Source organism: Mandrillus leucophaeus, unplaced genomic scaffold (assembly GCF_000951045.1).
Source record: "Mandrillus leucophaeus isolate KB7577 unplaced genomic scaffold, Mleu.le_1.0 Scaffold455, whole genome shotgun sequence".
Lineage (NCBI taxonomy): Eukaryota > Metazoa > Chordata > Mammalia > Primates > Cercopithecidae > Mandrillus > Mandrillus leucophaeus.
Window position 1 is genome coordinate 2,249,900 of NW_012104865.1, and position 15,730 is coordinate 2,265,629.

Sequence of the window (15,730 nt, forward strand, 5' to 3'; positions counted from 1 at the left end):
CAAACGATTCTCCTGCCTCAGCCTCCCAAGTAGCTGGGATTACAGGCACCTGCCACCATGCCCAGCTAAATTTTGTATTTTTTGTAGAGACGGGTTTTCACTATGTTGGCCAGGCTGGTCTCAAACTCCTGGCCTCAAGTTATTCACCCACCTTTGCCTCCCAAAGTGCTGGGATTACAGGCATGATCCACTGTACCTGGCTCTGGCAATGAATTTTTAAAGCTACCTTTTTCCACTCCTGTTATGCTGCTTTCATTCATTCACATAAAATTACAAAGCTTCTACTATATGCCGGTGCTTGCTGGTCATGTGGAGGATGAGGTACCTACTTTGGAAGGTTGAAAATTGTTGTGACAAAGTTACGCATAGAGTGCTAAGAGACAAGGGAGTAATGTCTGGCCAAATTCAGAACCATCAAGGTGAGTGTCCCAGAGGAGGAAATTTTTCGCCAAAGTCTTAAAATATATAGGAGTTAAGCCACATGAAGAAGGGAGCTCAGGCCGTTCTTGGGAAGAGGATACCATTTCTGAACGATAGTTTCAGGCAACTACTGGAATATAGGTTACATGTATAAGAAGAGTGAGAGAGGAAGTTAACAGGGAAGGGGTCAGATCATTGAGAGCCTTGTAGGTTAAGCTGAGAAGCTTAAATTTCATCTTGGGCACTATGGGGAGTCGTTGGCAGAATGTAAAGAAGTAGAGTAACAAGATTTGCATGTTATAAAATTTTCTTTATATGCAGAGTTTAATCTATTCATACATTCAACACATATTTATTAGTATTTACTATAAGAAATGTGCAGGAAAGGAAAATGCAGTAATAAGCAATAAAGTCTGGGTCCCTACCCTCATGGAGTTTACAGTTCCCCAATAGAGACAGGTAATCAATTGTTTATTACTGAAGGAGACCAGTTGGGATTCTATTTCAAGAATCATGGTAAGAAGTGAGGAGGGTCACAATTGAGGCAGTAGTAGCAGAAGTGGAAAATAAAGGATGCATTTTTTTTAAGATAGGAGTAGACATAACAAGATTTAGTCATTCTGATGACCAAAACCCAGATATGATATTCTAATAATAGCTATGTATCTGATAAAGAGGTTTCACCTACTGAGTGGACATTCTATACCATGTACTGAAACAAGCACTCTATTTTACTGAATGCTTATGGAAACTCTGTAAAGTATATATTAGTTGTCAATTTTATCAGAATCTGAGGATGTGATAGATTTCAAAAATGATTGCAACACTTTGCAGATTCTCCCATCAAGAGATGGAGCCTATTTCCCTACAAGACTTGGTCTTGTGGCTTGCTTTGATCAATAGAACACAACGGGAATGACATTCTACCAGCTTAGTCTAGCCCTGTCTCGTGGGTCCTTCTTCTGTTGTATCCCCATTATGCAGAGCAAGTATAAGCGATAACAAGATCAAGAAATAAAACCTGGAATGAACCTCATGCATAAGGATTTCCTAAATTTTGTAAAACTTTTCAGGTTCTTCAGAAAAGACCCTACTACTTACACAAGTTTTAAATCACATATTCTCTGTTTCTCGGTACACGTCACTCCCTGCCTTTACCATCATGACACCTTAATACCTCAGGAAAACTGATTGCCCATTTGGATCAGGAGCAAATGCTAAGGTCCATGAATAAATCAAGGAATATCAGTACCTTTTAGGATCCTCTGTTAAGTTCTTGGGGCACAAGCAGTGAACCTCTGATGGTGTTTCATAGAAATCTATAAATGTAATTCTATAGCCTTGTAATAGTTTTCCATAATAACCATGAGCCAAGAGTTCTGCTCTGTGGAGCCATTCATGGAATAATACATCAGAACTAGAAGGGGAATTAAAGAAAATATATTCTAACTCTGTTCTTTCAAAGATGAGAAACTGAAGTTCAGAAATATTGTCACCAGCCCAAGGTTATACAATTCATTAGTTAGAAAGATGGAATCAAATACAGGTCTTCTAAAAACTCTGACTAATGCTATTGCAACTTAAAACTAGTGCTGCCTCCAGTGAATATTTGGTTAATAGCAGGGAAAATCAAAATGGACACTTTGGTCTCCCTAGGAAATTTCATATCCTACAACATTAAAGTAAAACTAAATGAAAGGAATCTAAACAACAAAAGTATAAGAGAACATATTTTTAAAAATGAAACAGTATTTCCTTAACAAGCCACATTTCAACACTTTTCTCGAAAAGCAAAAATCAATTTGTAGATAGTTCACTAGTGAGGTAAAATTCAGTTGAGGCTATTTTTAAGCAAAATTAAACATTCAATAATAGGGTTTAAACACTTTGAAGAAGTTCTTTTTAAAAATGTTGTAGAGGTACAATTAATGTCTAAAAAAGAAACATTAGAAGTAAAATGATTGTGATCATTCTCTTTCCCCAGGTAAGATAATCTCCAATAATCATTTTATCCTTAAATAATAGTAACAACTTCAGAAGTTTAAACAATAACTCTTATTTAACCTGTAGTTTAAGAAATACATTTGAACTACCTAAAAATATCATAAATCCAACTTTTTCTAAAGTTCTCTAAATTGTGCATCTAATTGTCTCATTCTCACAATGGCAGTTTTGGTAATTTTTACAATTAAGGGATAAAAGTTTTCAAGAACTTTTTGAAAGTTACATGGGAAACTTGGAATAAATATAAAAACAGAACAAAGCTGGTGATTCAGTAGCTATACTGTGGGATGCCCTTCCAGCCAACACCTTTCTGGGAAACATCCTCAGACCCAGACTGATGAAGGAGTGGGCAGCCTTCTGTGCAACTTGTGACTTTCTAGCTAGCACAGTTGATGAGAAGAGAAGTTAGCATATATTTCAAGATAAGATAATCTTATTTTCTCTTGGAAATTTACATTTTGAGATTCAGGAATACAACTTGTTGGCATTGGTTCCTGGAGTTATAAGGTATTGTTCAACTGCTGTTAGCACCAGTGTCATAGAAACCTAGATTCACCGTGAGTCATCAAGGGACTCAAAGACAGACGTATCCGGAGAAAAAGAGAATAAAGCTGAACATGCAGCCTCCAGCCCCAAAGAAAGAGGGAGAGAGAACAGGAGAATAGAATCTTATTAGAAGCCAGATGTATTTCGAGCAACTGGGTTCCTTGAAATTTCTCTGGTTCATAAGTGCTTCACAGACATAATGGGCTAGTAAATTAGGTCTTTATTTTGGAACAAATTGAGAGATATATTTGGAAGCATGACAGAGATCAAGCTGTCAGCTTTAATTGGGGATAAAAGCTAAGTAGGAGAAGGGCAAACTGCTAATAATTCACCCCAGATTTGTCAGATTTACCTACCTAGTCACAAGCCCAGTAATAATCACAGCATAGATGCAAAGATAGATAATGCATCTCTCTGCAGTCAGGCCAATTTCATAGTGAGAGAAGAAAGAAATAGGTGATCTATACATATGCAGTGTGTTCTTCCAAATCACCAAAGAATAAGTGCTGCCTCTCTTTTTGATGCTAGGTCTCCTCCAAGATATTCTTACTTAACTAGTCTACTTGTCACCTGGACATCAGGATTTTTGAAAACTTCTCAAGTGTTTCTATTGTGCAGCCTGTCATGAGAATATCCTCTCTAGGGAAGAAATAGTAGAGGTAGAAGTAGCCATCATCAATCCTTCAAGCCTTTTGCACTCTTACCTATTGGATTTGAACATCTTACGTAAGATCATCTTGGGTTATGATTGTCCCTATCAGGTAAGCATGTTAGCATTTTTTCAGGACTAGTTTGCTTCCATACCCAAGAGGCTCCAATCGAAATACCAATGAGTTCTCCCTGGATTATCTGTGATCCTCTAACTCATAAAGTATATCCCACAAAAAGCTCCACAGCCCATCAAAAAAAAAAAAAAAAAAACTAACTCTAAGATTTGCTCAGTCCAAATTATATACCCTTTACTATTTCCCAGCTAAAATTATGTCAACCTATATTTCGTTATATCTCATCAAATTTTCTGCAATAAGATTAAATAACTTTGTGATGTACCAAAGATAAAATAACAGCTAAAATATACTCCATATTTGATATGAATCCCCTTCCATTATGAGTTTCACAGAAATATTTTAAAATGTTCAAAGAAATTTTACATTTAAGATATCAATATTTTATTTAAGTAAAATAATTTGAAGCCTAAAAATTTAAAGTTCTTCTCAATTTCTTATTCCATTTAATCTCTGCAAGAAGTCTTGATACTTGAAGCTATAGTATGTTTCACCTATTGTAAAAGCTACGAATGCCATGGCACTAATAAAGTTGAACTTAGCCAAAGTCTCTCATGTATCTCATTAAAAAAAAGAATCAAAATATTCTGGTGGAGTGCAGAGGCTAATGCCTATAATCCCAGCACTTTGGGAGACTGAGGCAGGTGGATCACCTGAGATCAGGAGTTCAAGACCAGTCTGGCCAACATGGGGAAACCTTGTCTCTACTAAAAATACAAAAATTAGCTGGGCGTGGGGGTGCATACCTGTAATCCCAGCTACTCGGATGACTGAGGCAGGAAAATCACTTGAACCCAGGAGGCAGAGGTTGCAGTGAGCTGAGATTATGCCACTGCACTCCAGCCTGGGTGACAGAGTGAGACTCCATCTCATAAAAAAAAAAAAAAAAATCATGCCATAAAAAGTCAAATAATTAATAAAATGTATCATAGCTTCATAGCCCTGGTCCATTTCTGACAAATCTAGATAACCAGCCAAACCCCAATACCTAGACATTTCTTCATAAAATTTTATTATAATAACATACTTAGTGTTGTCATTAACCAGTAGTTCTCATTCCCAAATGTATACTATCATTGTCTTGTATACTTTAAAAAAATACTAATATCTTACCCAATAATAGTTAAATCAGCACCTTTGAATGAGGACTGTGTAAAGATGTATTTTTTAAATCTCCCAAGGTTTTTTATTATTATTTTTTGGTAACCACAATAAAAGCAGTTCTAAGTTTACAGACGTTGAGTGGAAAGTACAGGGGGTTCCCATATTGCACCAGTGTGGTACCTTTGCTACACTGATGACACAATTTTGATGAATAATTATTAACTAAAATCTGTGGTTGACACTAACATTCACTCTGTGTTGTACATTCTATAGATCTTAACAAATGGATGGCATATACCCAGTATTACTTATGATTCAAAATAGTTTCACTGGCCTTAAATTCCCCTAAGCTCCAATAATTCATTCTTTTTTCCCTCCACTGGAACCCCTGGCTCTCAACTACTGCTGTTTTCTTTTGTTCTGTCTTCACAGTTTTGCCTTTTCCAGATGAATTACCTAGTTGAAATCATTCTGTATGTAGCCTTTTCAGATTGACTTCTTTCACTTAGCAGTATATATCTCAGTTTTCTTCATGTCTTTTCATGGCTTGAAAGCTCATTTCTTCTTATTACTGAATAATATTCCAGTGTCTGGATGAACCACAGTTTATTTATCCATTCATCTATTTAGGGACGTCTCAGCCCAGGATATTTTAATGTCCAGCCAGAGTTAACCTCTGCCATAGACCATAGCAGAAACTCAATAGTATCTGAAGGAAGAGGAAATGGGGTAAATGTTTATTTTAGCCATAATGAGCTATCAGGCAGTCAATTTCAGTGCATAAACACTTACGTGAAACAGAAGTGAGTGAAAGTTCTCATTACGGGGTTAATATTTTTGAATAAGCACCTATCATTTTAGAGGGAATCCACCTACTCAAACTGTCTTCTCATGCTGCCATTTGAGCTACTGCTGCCTTCTTGCAAAGTCTAGAAATTTACACTGGTAGCAGCTCCAGTCACCATATGCTGTTTTACTCCCTCCCTATCTCACCTCTAAATTTAATTTAATCCCTCTTAATTCCATTTATTTTTTGAGCTCTGTGCTTTCACACTTCCTTGTGAGCAAGCATTTTAGTCCTATGCTTTAATTCAGTCATTTAATAAGGGTAAGCTTAGAAATTTTTGAAATCTGTGGCACAGAAAAGAATTCCCCTAGTCCTCTCATTTATTTGAACTGGAGAATCACCTTCAGCATATTTCTAAGGTAAACTTGCTCTGTTTGTTTGTGTTTTTTTTCTTTTTCTGTAACTTGTGACCCCAGAAGCCTAAGATGTACCAACTTTTGTCATATGCTCCTCAATACATCGTCTTGCTCAGCTTTTGAAAATCCCAGATCTTGTGAATCATTTGTTTTTGTTGTTTTTGTTTTCTAACAGCTTTATTGAAAATAATTCACATGCCATACAACCTATTCATTTAGAGTATACCATCTAACATTTTTCAGTCTACTCACTGTGTTGCATGGCCATCAGCACAATTAAATTTTAGAACATTTCAACATCCTAAAACAAAAAAATCCTTGTTCCCATTAACAGTCCATCCCTATTCTATACCAACCCTAAGCAACTTACTAATATACTTCATTATTCTGGCCATTTAATACAAATATGTTCTTTTGTGGCTAGATTCTTTAACTTAGCATAATGTTTTTAAGAGTCATTGTGCCATAGCATGAATTAATACTTCATTGCTTTTTATTGCTAAATAATATTCCATTGTATGGATATGTCAGATTGTATGGACACATTTTTCAGCTGATAGACATTTAGGTTGTTTCCATTCTTGGGCCACTATGAATAGTATTGTCACGAATAATCATAAACAAGGTTTTGTATGGCTATAGATTTTCATTTCATTTGGATATATACATTGGAATGGAATTGTGGGTCATATGATAATACTATGTTTAACTTTTGAGAAACTGCCAGACTATTTTTCAAAGTGACTGCACCATCTTACATTCCCACCAGCAGCATATACGCGTTCCAATTTCTCCACATCTTTGCTAAAGTTGCTGTTGTCATCTTTTTTATCATAGCCATCCAGTAAGTGTAAATAGCATCTCATTGTGGTTTTGATTTGATTTTCACTAATGATGTAGAACAACTTTTCATACACTTATTGGTCACATGTATATCTTCTCAGATAAAATACCTATTCAATTCCTTTCACCATTTTAAAATTGAGTTACTGTCTTTTTTATTGAATGGTAAGATTCATTTAAATATCTGGATATAAGTTATTTATCAGACATATGTTCTCTCATTCTGTGTTTTTTTTTTCTTGAGGATATAATTTGAAGCATAAAAGTTTTTAAATAATACAGTTTAATTTATTTTGTTTTTTTTTTTCCTACTTATGTTTTCAATGTGTTAACTACGAAAGTTTCCTAACCCATGATCATTAGGATTTACTCCTACATTTTTGGCAGGAATTTATAGTTTAATCCCTTATGTTTAAGTCTATGATCCATTCTGAGTTTTTATGTTTTTGTTTGTTTATTTCTTTGTTGTTATTTGTTTTTTGTTTTGCATATGATTTGAGGTAAGGTTCCAACTTTTTTCCTTTGAATATGGTCATTCAGTTTCCCCAGCAGTGTTTGTTGAAATGACTATTTTTTCACTATTTAATTTTCTTGGTACATTTGTCAAAAATAAATTGACCATATGTTTGTAATTATGCCAGTACCACACTGTCTTGATTACTGTAGCTATGCAGTAAGGGTTGAAATCAGGAAATATGAGCCAAGATCGCTTGACTATTCTGGGTCCCTTGCATTTCCTCATGAATTTTAACTTCAATTTGTCAATTTCTTCAAAAAAGCCAGCAAGAATTCTGACAGGGATTGCATTGAATATTTCCACCAATTTAGGAAGTAATGGGCATCTTAACATTATTAGTCTTTCAATCCATGAACATGAGATGTCTTTCTGTTTATTTAAGGGTTTTTAAAATATCTTTAAGCAACGTTTTGTATTTTCTAGTGTACACATCTTATAAACCTTTTTGTTATACTTAAATATTTTGTTCTTTTTCATGCCATTTTGGTTGGAAATGTTTTAATTTCAAATGCATAATTTTCATTGCTAATCTATAGGAATAATTGATTTTTAGAAATTGATCTTTTATTTTTCAGCTTTCACAGGTTTTTAGTGTAATCCTTAGGATTTTCTGTATACAAAATAATGTGATCTGCAAATAGAGATAGTTTTAATTGCTTCTTTCCAATTTAGATGTCTTTTGCTCCCTCTTCTTACCTAGTTGCCTGGGCCAGAAACTCCAACACAATGTTAAATTAAGGTGATGAAGTCGAACATCTGTGTCTGGTTCTTGATATTAGGGTGAAAATATTCATTCTTTCACTATTAAGTATGAGGTTAACTACTGATTTTTTATAGATGGTCTTTACTAGGTATAAATGAGTATTTTTATCATGAAATGTAGTTGTAGTACATCAAATGTTTTCGAAATGACTGTATAATATCTTTTTATTTTATTGTGTCAAAATGGCTTATTCTGTTAATTAATTTTTGGATGTTAAATCAATCTTGTGTTCCTAGGATAAATCCTACTTGTTCATGGTGTATAATCCTTTTAATATGTTATTGGATTTGGTTTGCTAGTATTTTGATGAGTAATTTTGCAAATATATTCATAAGCAATATTAAGTCATAGCTTTTTTCTTCTAGTTTTACTATCAGGGCACTATTGCCCTCATAGGAAGAGTTGGAAACTGTTTCCAACTCTTCTATTTATTAAAAGAATTTGTGAAATATTTATAGTAGTTTTTCTTTGAATGTTTGATAGATTTCACCAGTGAAAACATATGGTACTTGGCTTTTCTTTCAGGAAGTTTTAAAATGATCAATTCAATCTTTTGCTTATTATAGATCTATCTGGAATTTCTATTTATACTAGAGTAAGAGTCAGTACTTTGTATCTTCCAAGAAATTAATTCTTTTCATGCAACTCATCTTGTTGGTTTATAGTTGTTTGTAATTATATTCCCTTATAATCTTTTTATTTCAATACAATAAATAGTAACATTCTCTTTTCATTCTTGATTTTAGTAATTTCAGACTTCTCTTAGTTTTTTATTCTTGGTTAGTCCAGCTAAAATTTTGTCAGGTTTTTGATATTTTTAAAAGCATGAAATAGCTACTCCTGCTTTTCTTTCATTTATAGTTGTGTGGTATATCTTCTTCCATCCTATTACTTTCAAACTATTTATGTCTCTTCCAGACAAAGTATTATTGGATCACAGTCTTTAAAATCCAATTCAAAAGTCTTTGTTTTTTGGTGAGATTGTATAACCCATGTGCATTTAATATTATTGATATGTTTAGAATTTTATCTGCCATTTTGCCTTTTTTTTCTCTATGCGTCACATGTCTTTTTTCTGTATCTATTTGTGTTTTTTATACTAAGCAGCTTATGTTTAATGTAACAGTTTAATTTTTAGTAAATTTTAAATCTTATTTTGAAATATTTATTGGTGGTTCTTCTAGGACTTACAATGTATGTCTTAACTTATGAAAGCCTAATTTAAATTTATACTGATTTAATACCCATAAAATACCGAAACTTTATTCCTATACAGCTACATTTCCTCCCTACATTTTGTCCTATTACTGTCATACATATTACTTCTATAAAGTTTACAAACTGAACAATACATTTTTATAATTATTACTTTATATAATCTTAATTTTTTAAAGAACTAAAGAAATAGAAGCAAATATATATGTATAGAGCCTGTTATATTAACATTCTTATTTACCCTTTCTGTTTCTTTTTATTCTGTCTAGTGGTGTGAGATAACAGTTGGTATCATTTCCTTAGTCCAACATAACTTCGTTCTCACCCAGTTCCTTGAATGGTGATTGTCAAATACATGACATAGCTTTGTGTTACATGCCAGAGTGTTGTATTATGCAATTGCTTTTTGAATCAGTCAAAAGAAGAAAAGACAAGAGCATGCAATTATGCTCTATTTTTCAATTAGCTACATAATTACCTTTATGGGCACTCTTTGTTTTTCTCATAGCTTTGAACTACTGTCTATTGTCACTTGCTTTCAACCTGAAGAAATTCTTTTACTATTTATTTTAAGGCAGTTTACTGGCAACAAATTCTCTCAATTTTTGTTTCCTTGGGAATGTCTTATCTTACCCTCATTTTTGAAAGATAGTCTTGCTAGATATAAATTTATTTTTCACTGTTTTTACTTTTAGCTTTTTGAATATGTCATCCCACTACCTTCTGGCCCCTTCTTTCCGATGAGCTGTCAGCTTGATGTGATGATTCCTTTTACTCTTGCACCTTTCAAGATTTTCTCTTTGTCTGTTAGCATTTTGACTGTGATATGTCTGGCTGTTTTTCTCTTTGTACTTATTGTATTTGGAATTTGCTGAGGTTCTTTATGTGAATATTTTTCATCAAATTTAATAAGTCTTCAACTTTTATTTATTTGCTTGTTTTGTCCCTTGCTTTCTTCTCCATTGTTAGTCCCATGAAATGTATGTTGGTGTGTTTAATGGTGTTCTACATTTCTCTGAGACTCTGTTAATTTTTATTTATTCTTTATTCTGTTTCAGATTGCCTGATCTCTATTGATCTGTCTTCAAGTTCACTATTCTTTTCTTCTGCTAGCTCATTTCTACTCTTCCAATTATTTTTTCATTTTAGTTATTTTACTTTTAAACTATAGAATTTTAATTTGGTTATTTTTTAATAATATCTGTCTCCTTATTGGTATTCTATACTTGATAATATATTGTCATCATACCTTCCTTTAAGCTTGATTTCTTTCTGTTCTTTGAAAGTATTTGTAATTGCTGCTTTGAAGTTTCTGTCCACTAACTCCACTATCAGGGTCACTTTAAAGACATATTCTATAGCCATTTTTTTCCTTATTTATAAGTCACACTTTCCTATTTCTTGGTATGTCCCATTATATTGTTGAAAACTGAACATTTCAGATAATCTATTTTACCAATCCTAGATACTGATAATTCCTGGGGTTGTATTGCCTATTTGGTCTTTTAAAATTTGCTTAGTTGCTTGACTGAAATAATTCTATGCCGTATATTTCCCTTACAGGGAGAAGATTCTGATGTCATTGCTCACATATTCCCCCTTGTTTTTTTCTTTAAGCCTGGCCACCCTGGTCAGTATAGCTACTAATTTGTCAAATGTTATATGTAAATCTCTTTGGCCAGTTAGAGTTTTACTCTTTACCATTAGTGTGTGTTTGTGGTTTGGAAAGTGCTAGCACAGTTCAGGAATTTTACACGTCTCTGCATATTCAACCAGGAACAATAGCTGAGAGGGTCTCTCCCTGGTCACTCCTGAGAGTGTGCAGTCTTGGGCACACATATGTTTTTTCTTTTTCTCTTTTTTTTTTTTTTTTGGAGGTGGAGTCTCGCTCTGTTGCCTGGGCTGGAGTGCAGTGACGCGATCTCGGCTCACTACAAGCTCCGCCTCCCGGGTTCCCGTTCCCGCCATTCTCCTGCCTCAGCCTCCCGCGTAGCTGGGACCACAGGTGCCCGCCACCATGCCAGGCTAATTTTTTTGTATTTTTAGTAGAGAGGGGATTTCACCGTGTTAGTCAGGATGGTTTCGATCTCCTGACCTTGTGATCCACCCGTCTCGGCCTCCCAAAGTGCTGAGATTACAGGCGTGATGTTTTTTGAGAATGCCAGGAATGACTATGATATTATTTAGAATACTGGTTAGGAGTCACCTCTGAGTCAGAGTAGCTTATTATTCTGTCAATGTTCAGTCAGAGGTTGTGTGTAAGCCCATTTGCCAGTGAAGCTTCAGACATGTTGATTTGTGTGAGTCTTGGGAGGTGTTTTTAAATATACCCCCACATGTAGATTTCCTGTTTCTGTCTGGGTAAGCCTATTACACAGGCACAGGCCTCCTCCAGAATTGTCTACATCATAGACGGACTTTTATTTGCTGTCTTTTTCTCTGATTGTCTCTGGTAAGCTTCTGGCTATTCTGCCATTTTGTTTCTATCAGACCTACCAGTGTCTAAGCTTTGGGACTTAAAATGATGTCATTGTTTTTTTTTTCATTATCACAACTCCAAAAGATGGATTATTCCTTTCCTTTTGTTTTTTACTAATAATACCTACTCCTCCTTTGTGAGTGAGATGGCCCATTAAGGCTCGGATATGTAAAGCTACATTTGGAAATTTCTAACTAACACTTCCAGATACAATTTGAGAGGGTGAGTTGAAGTTGACTTTGAGGAAGCTTATTTAGCCCTTTATACCTGGCATGAACTATTTTGTTGTTTTTAAACATTTTCAAATTTAATTTTAGATATGGCATAGCCAGGCGGAGTGGCTCACACCTGTAATCCTAGTACTCTGGCAGACTGAGGTAAGAGTATCACTTTGGGCCCAGGATTTAGAGACCAGCCTGGGCAACAAAGTAAGATCCTCATCTCTACAAAAAAGTAAAAAATTAGCCAGGCACATTGGTGTGTGCCTGTAGTCCCAGCTACTCAGGAGCTAAGGTGGGAGGATCACTTGAGCCCAGGAGTTTGAGATTGCAGAGAGCTATGATTACGCCACAGTGCTCCAGCCTGTGTGACAGAGTGAGAACCTGTCTCAAAAACAAAAAGGAAAAAAAAGATACATAGGGTACAAGGGGTAAAGGTGCAGGATTGTTACATGGGTAGTTTGTGTAATGCTGAGGTTTGGGGTATGGATCCTATACCCAAGGCAGTGAACACAATACCCAATAGTTAGGCTTTTAAGCCATGCCTATCTTCTTCCCTCCTCTTTCTAGTAGTCTACGGTGTCTATGTTGCCATGTTTATGTCCCTGTGTGTTCAACATTTATCTCCCACTTAAAAGCGAGAACATGCAGCATTTGGTTTCCTGTTCCTGCATTGATTCACTTAGATTTATAACCTCTAGCTGTGTCCATGTTGCTGCAAAGAATATTACTTCATTTTTTTCTGGCTGCATAGTATTCCATGACCAATATGTACTACATTTTCTTTTCTTTTCTTTTTTTCTAAAAAGGTATAATTTGTATTTTTATTATTAGTTTTTTAAATGAATGAAGGTATAATGTTTTTCTCTAAATTGCTTAGCTTGATAAATAAAATTCTGTTTTGCAACAGACATAGTACATCATTTTATATTCCCATATTAGTTTAATAAATACCACTTTCTTCTTTTTGACTAAACAACAGAAATTTATTTTCTCACATCCCTGGAGGCTAGAAGTTCAAGATCAGGGTTTAGCTGATTTGGTTTCTGGCAAGGACTCTTTCTCTAGCTTGTATATGGCCATCTTCTTGCTGAGTCCCTTCTTTCTGTGTCCTCACATGAGTCTTTTCTTGGTTCATTTGCACAGAGAGAAGAAGTGAGTTCTTGTGTATCTCTTCTTGCAAGGTCATTAATCCTTAGGGAACAAAGTCCCATCCTTATGACTTCATTTACCCCTAATTGTTTCTTCCAAGGTCCTCCTCTCCAAATTTAGTAACACTGGAGGTTAGGATTTCAACATATGATCTTGAGGAAGACACAAATATTCAGTCTGTAATAGTGAAACATCAACCTCATAATGTCATCTAAGACTGAATATCCATTGACAAGTGTAATGTTAACATTTATTTTTTCCTTTTTTTTTCTTTTTTTGGGGGGTATGAATAATCTTGTCACTCAAATACAGAGCTTAGTATCTGTACAGTTCATTTTTCAACACTTGCCCCATTTCCTCTCTCTCTCCACTCTAGTGTTTTCCAGTGTCTATTGTTGTAATCTTCATGTCCATGAGTACATAATGTTTAGCTCACTTATAAGTGAGAACATGCAGTATTTGGTTTTCTGTTCCCGCATTAATTCACGAATAATGATAATAATGATTATTATATAGTAATAATAATCATAAATTCATTAATAATTCCAGCTGCATTCACATTGCTACAAAAGATATGACTTCACTCTTTTTTATGGCTGCATAGTATTCCATGGTATATATGTACCACACTTTCTTCACCCAATCCACCATTGATGGGCACCTAGCTTGATTCCATATCTTTGCTATTATAAATAGTGCTGTGATGAACATGTAAATGCAGAAACAATGAACAGACAAATGTTGAGTTCTGAACTTGAATCACTAATAAAAAAAACCTACCAATTAAAAAAAGTCTCAAACTAGATGGACTCACAGCTGAATTCTACCTGACGTATGAAGAAGAGCTGGTACCATTTCCACTAAAACTATTTCAAACACTTGAAGAGGAGGGACTCCTCCCGAATTCATTCTGTGAACCTACATCACCCTGATACCAAAACGTGGCTAAGATACAGTGAAAAAAGAAAACTACAGGCCAATATCCCTGATAAACATAGGTGCAAAACTCCTGAACAAAATACTAGCAAATTTAATTCAACAGCACATCAAAAAGTTAATTCACCATGTTCAAGTAGGCTTCATTACTGGGATGCAAAGTTGGTTCAACACACACAGATCAATAAATGTGATTCACCACATAAACAGAATTAAAATCAAAAACCACATGATCACCACAATAGACAGAGAAAAAAGTTTTGATAAAATTCAATAGCCCTTCATGATAAAAAACAAGAAACTAAATCAGAGGAACATATTTCAAAATAATTAGAGCCATCTATGACAAACCCACAGCTGTGTCATATTGAATGGGCAAAAACTGAAAGCACTTCCTTTGAGAGATAGAAGAAGACAAGAATTCCCACTCTCACCACTCTTATTTAACATAATACCGGAGGGGCTAGACAGAGTTATCAGGCAAGCAAAGGAGATAAAAGGTTTCTAAATAGGAAAATGAGTTAAAGAATCTCTCCTCACAGATGATATGATTCTGTGCCTTGAAAATCCGAAAGACACCACCAAAAGTCTCCAAGAACTGAGAAATAACTTCGGCAAAGTTTCAGGTTACAGAACAAATGTACAAAAATTAGTAGCATTTTTACACTAATAATGCTCAAGCTGAGAGCCAAATCAGGAATGCAGTCCCATTTAAAATAGCCACAGAGAAAATAAAATACCAAGGAATACAGCTCACAAAAAAGATGAAAGATCTCTGCAATGAGAACCACAAAACACTGCTGAAAGAAATCAGGGACAACACAAATAAATGGAAAATCATTCCATGCTTATGGATTAGAAGAATCAATATTGTTAAAATGACCATACTGCCAAAAGCAATTTACAAATTTAACACTGTTACTCTCAAACTACCAAAGTCATTTTTTACAGAGTTAGAAACAAAACAAAACAAAACTATTCTAAAATGCATATGGCACCAAAAAAGAACCTGAATAGCCAAAGCAATTCTAAGCAAAATGAACAAAGCCAGAGGCATCAGACTACCCAACTTCTCACTGTACTATAAGGCTACAGTGACAAAAACAGCATCTTACTAGTACAACAGACACATAGATCAATGGAACAGATTCAAAAATTCAGAAATAAAGTCGTGCACCTGCAACCATCTGATCTTCAACATGGCTGACAAATACAAGCAGTGGGGAAAGGACTCCTTAGTCATTAAGTGGTGCTGGGATAACTAGCTAACCATATGCAGAGTAATGAAACTGGACCCCTACCTGTCACCGTATACAAATTAAATATATAAATGTAAGACCTCGAAATATAAAAATCCAAGAAGAGGCCGGGCGCGGTGGCTCACGCCTGTAATCCCAGCACTTTGGGAGGCCGAGGTGGGCGGATCACGAGGTCAGGAGATGGAGACCGTCCTGGCTAACATGGTGAAACCCCGTCTCTACTAAAATACAAAAAAAAATTAGCCGGGCGTGGTGGCGGGCGCCTGTAGTCCCAGCTACTCAGGAG

General features: G+C 35.0%; 1 long non-coding RNA gene across 1 annotated transcript in view; it reads left to right on the forward strand.

Moving 5' to 3' along the window:
• Positions 1-2,965: 2,965 nt before the first annotated feature.
• The window catches only part of LOC105549746, a 39,808-nt gene continuing 27,043 nt past the window's right edge, over positions 2,966-15,730 (forward strand). The window contains exons 1-2 of the long non-coding RNA XR_001007599.1: positions 2,966-3,406; positions 3,499-3,731. This is a non-coding gene — a long non-coding RNA (uncharacterized LOC105549746). The remainder of the gene's footprint in view (positions 3,407-3,498; positions 3,732-15,730) is intronic.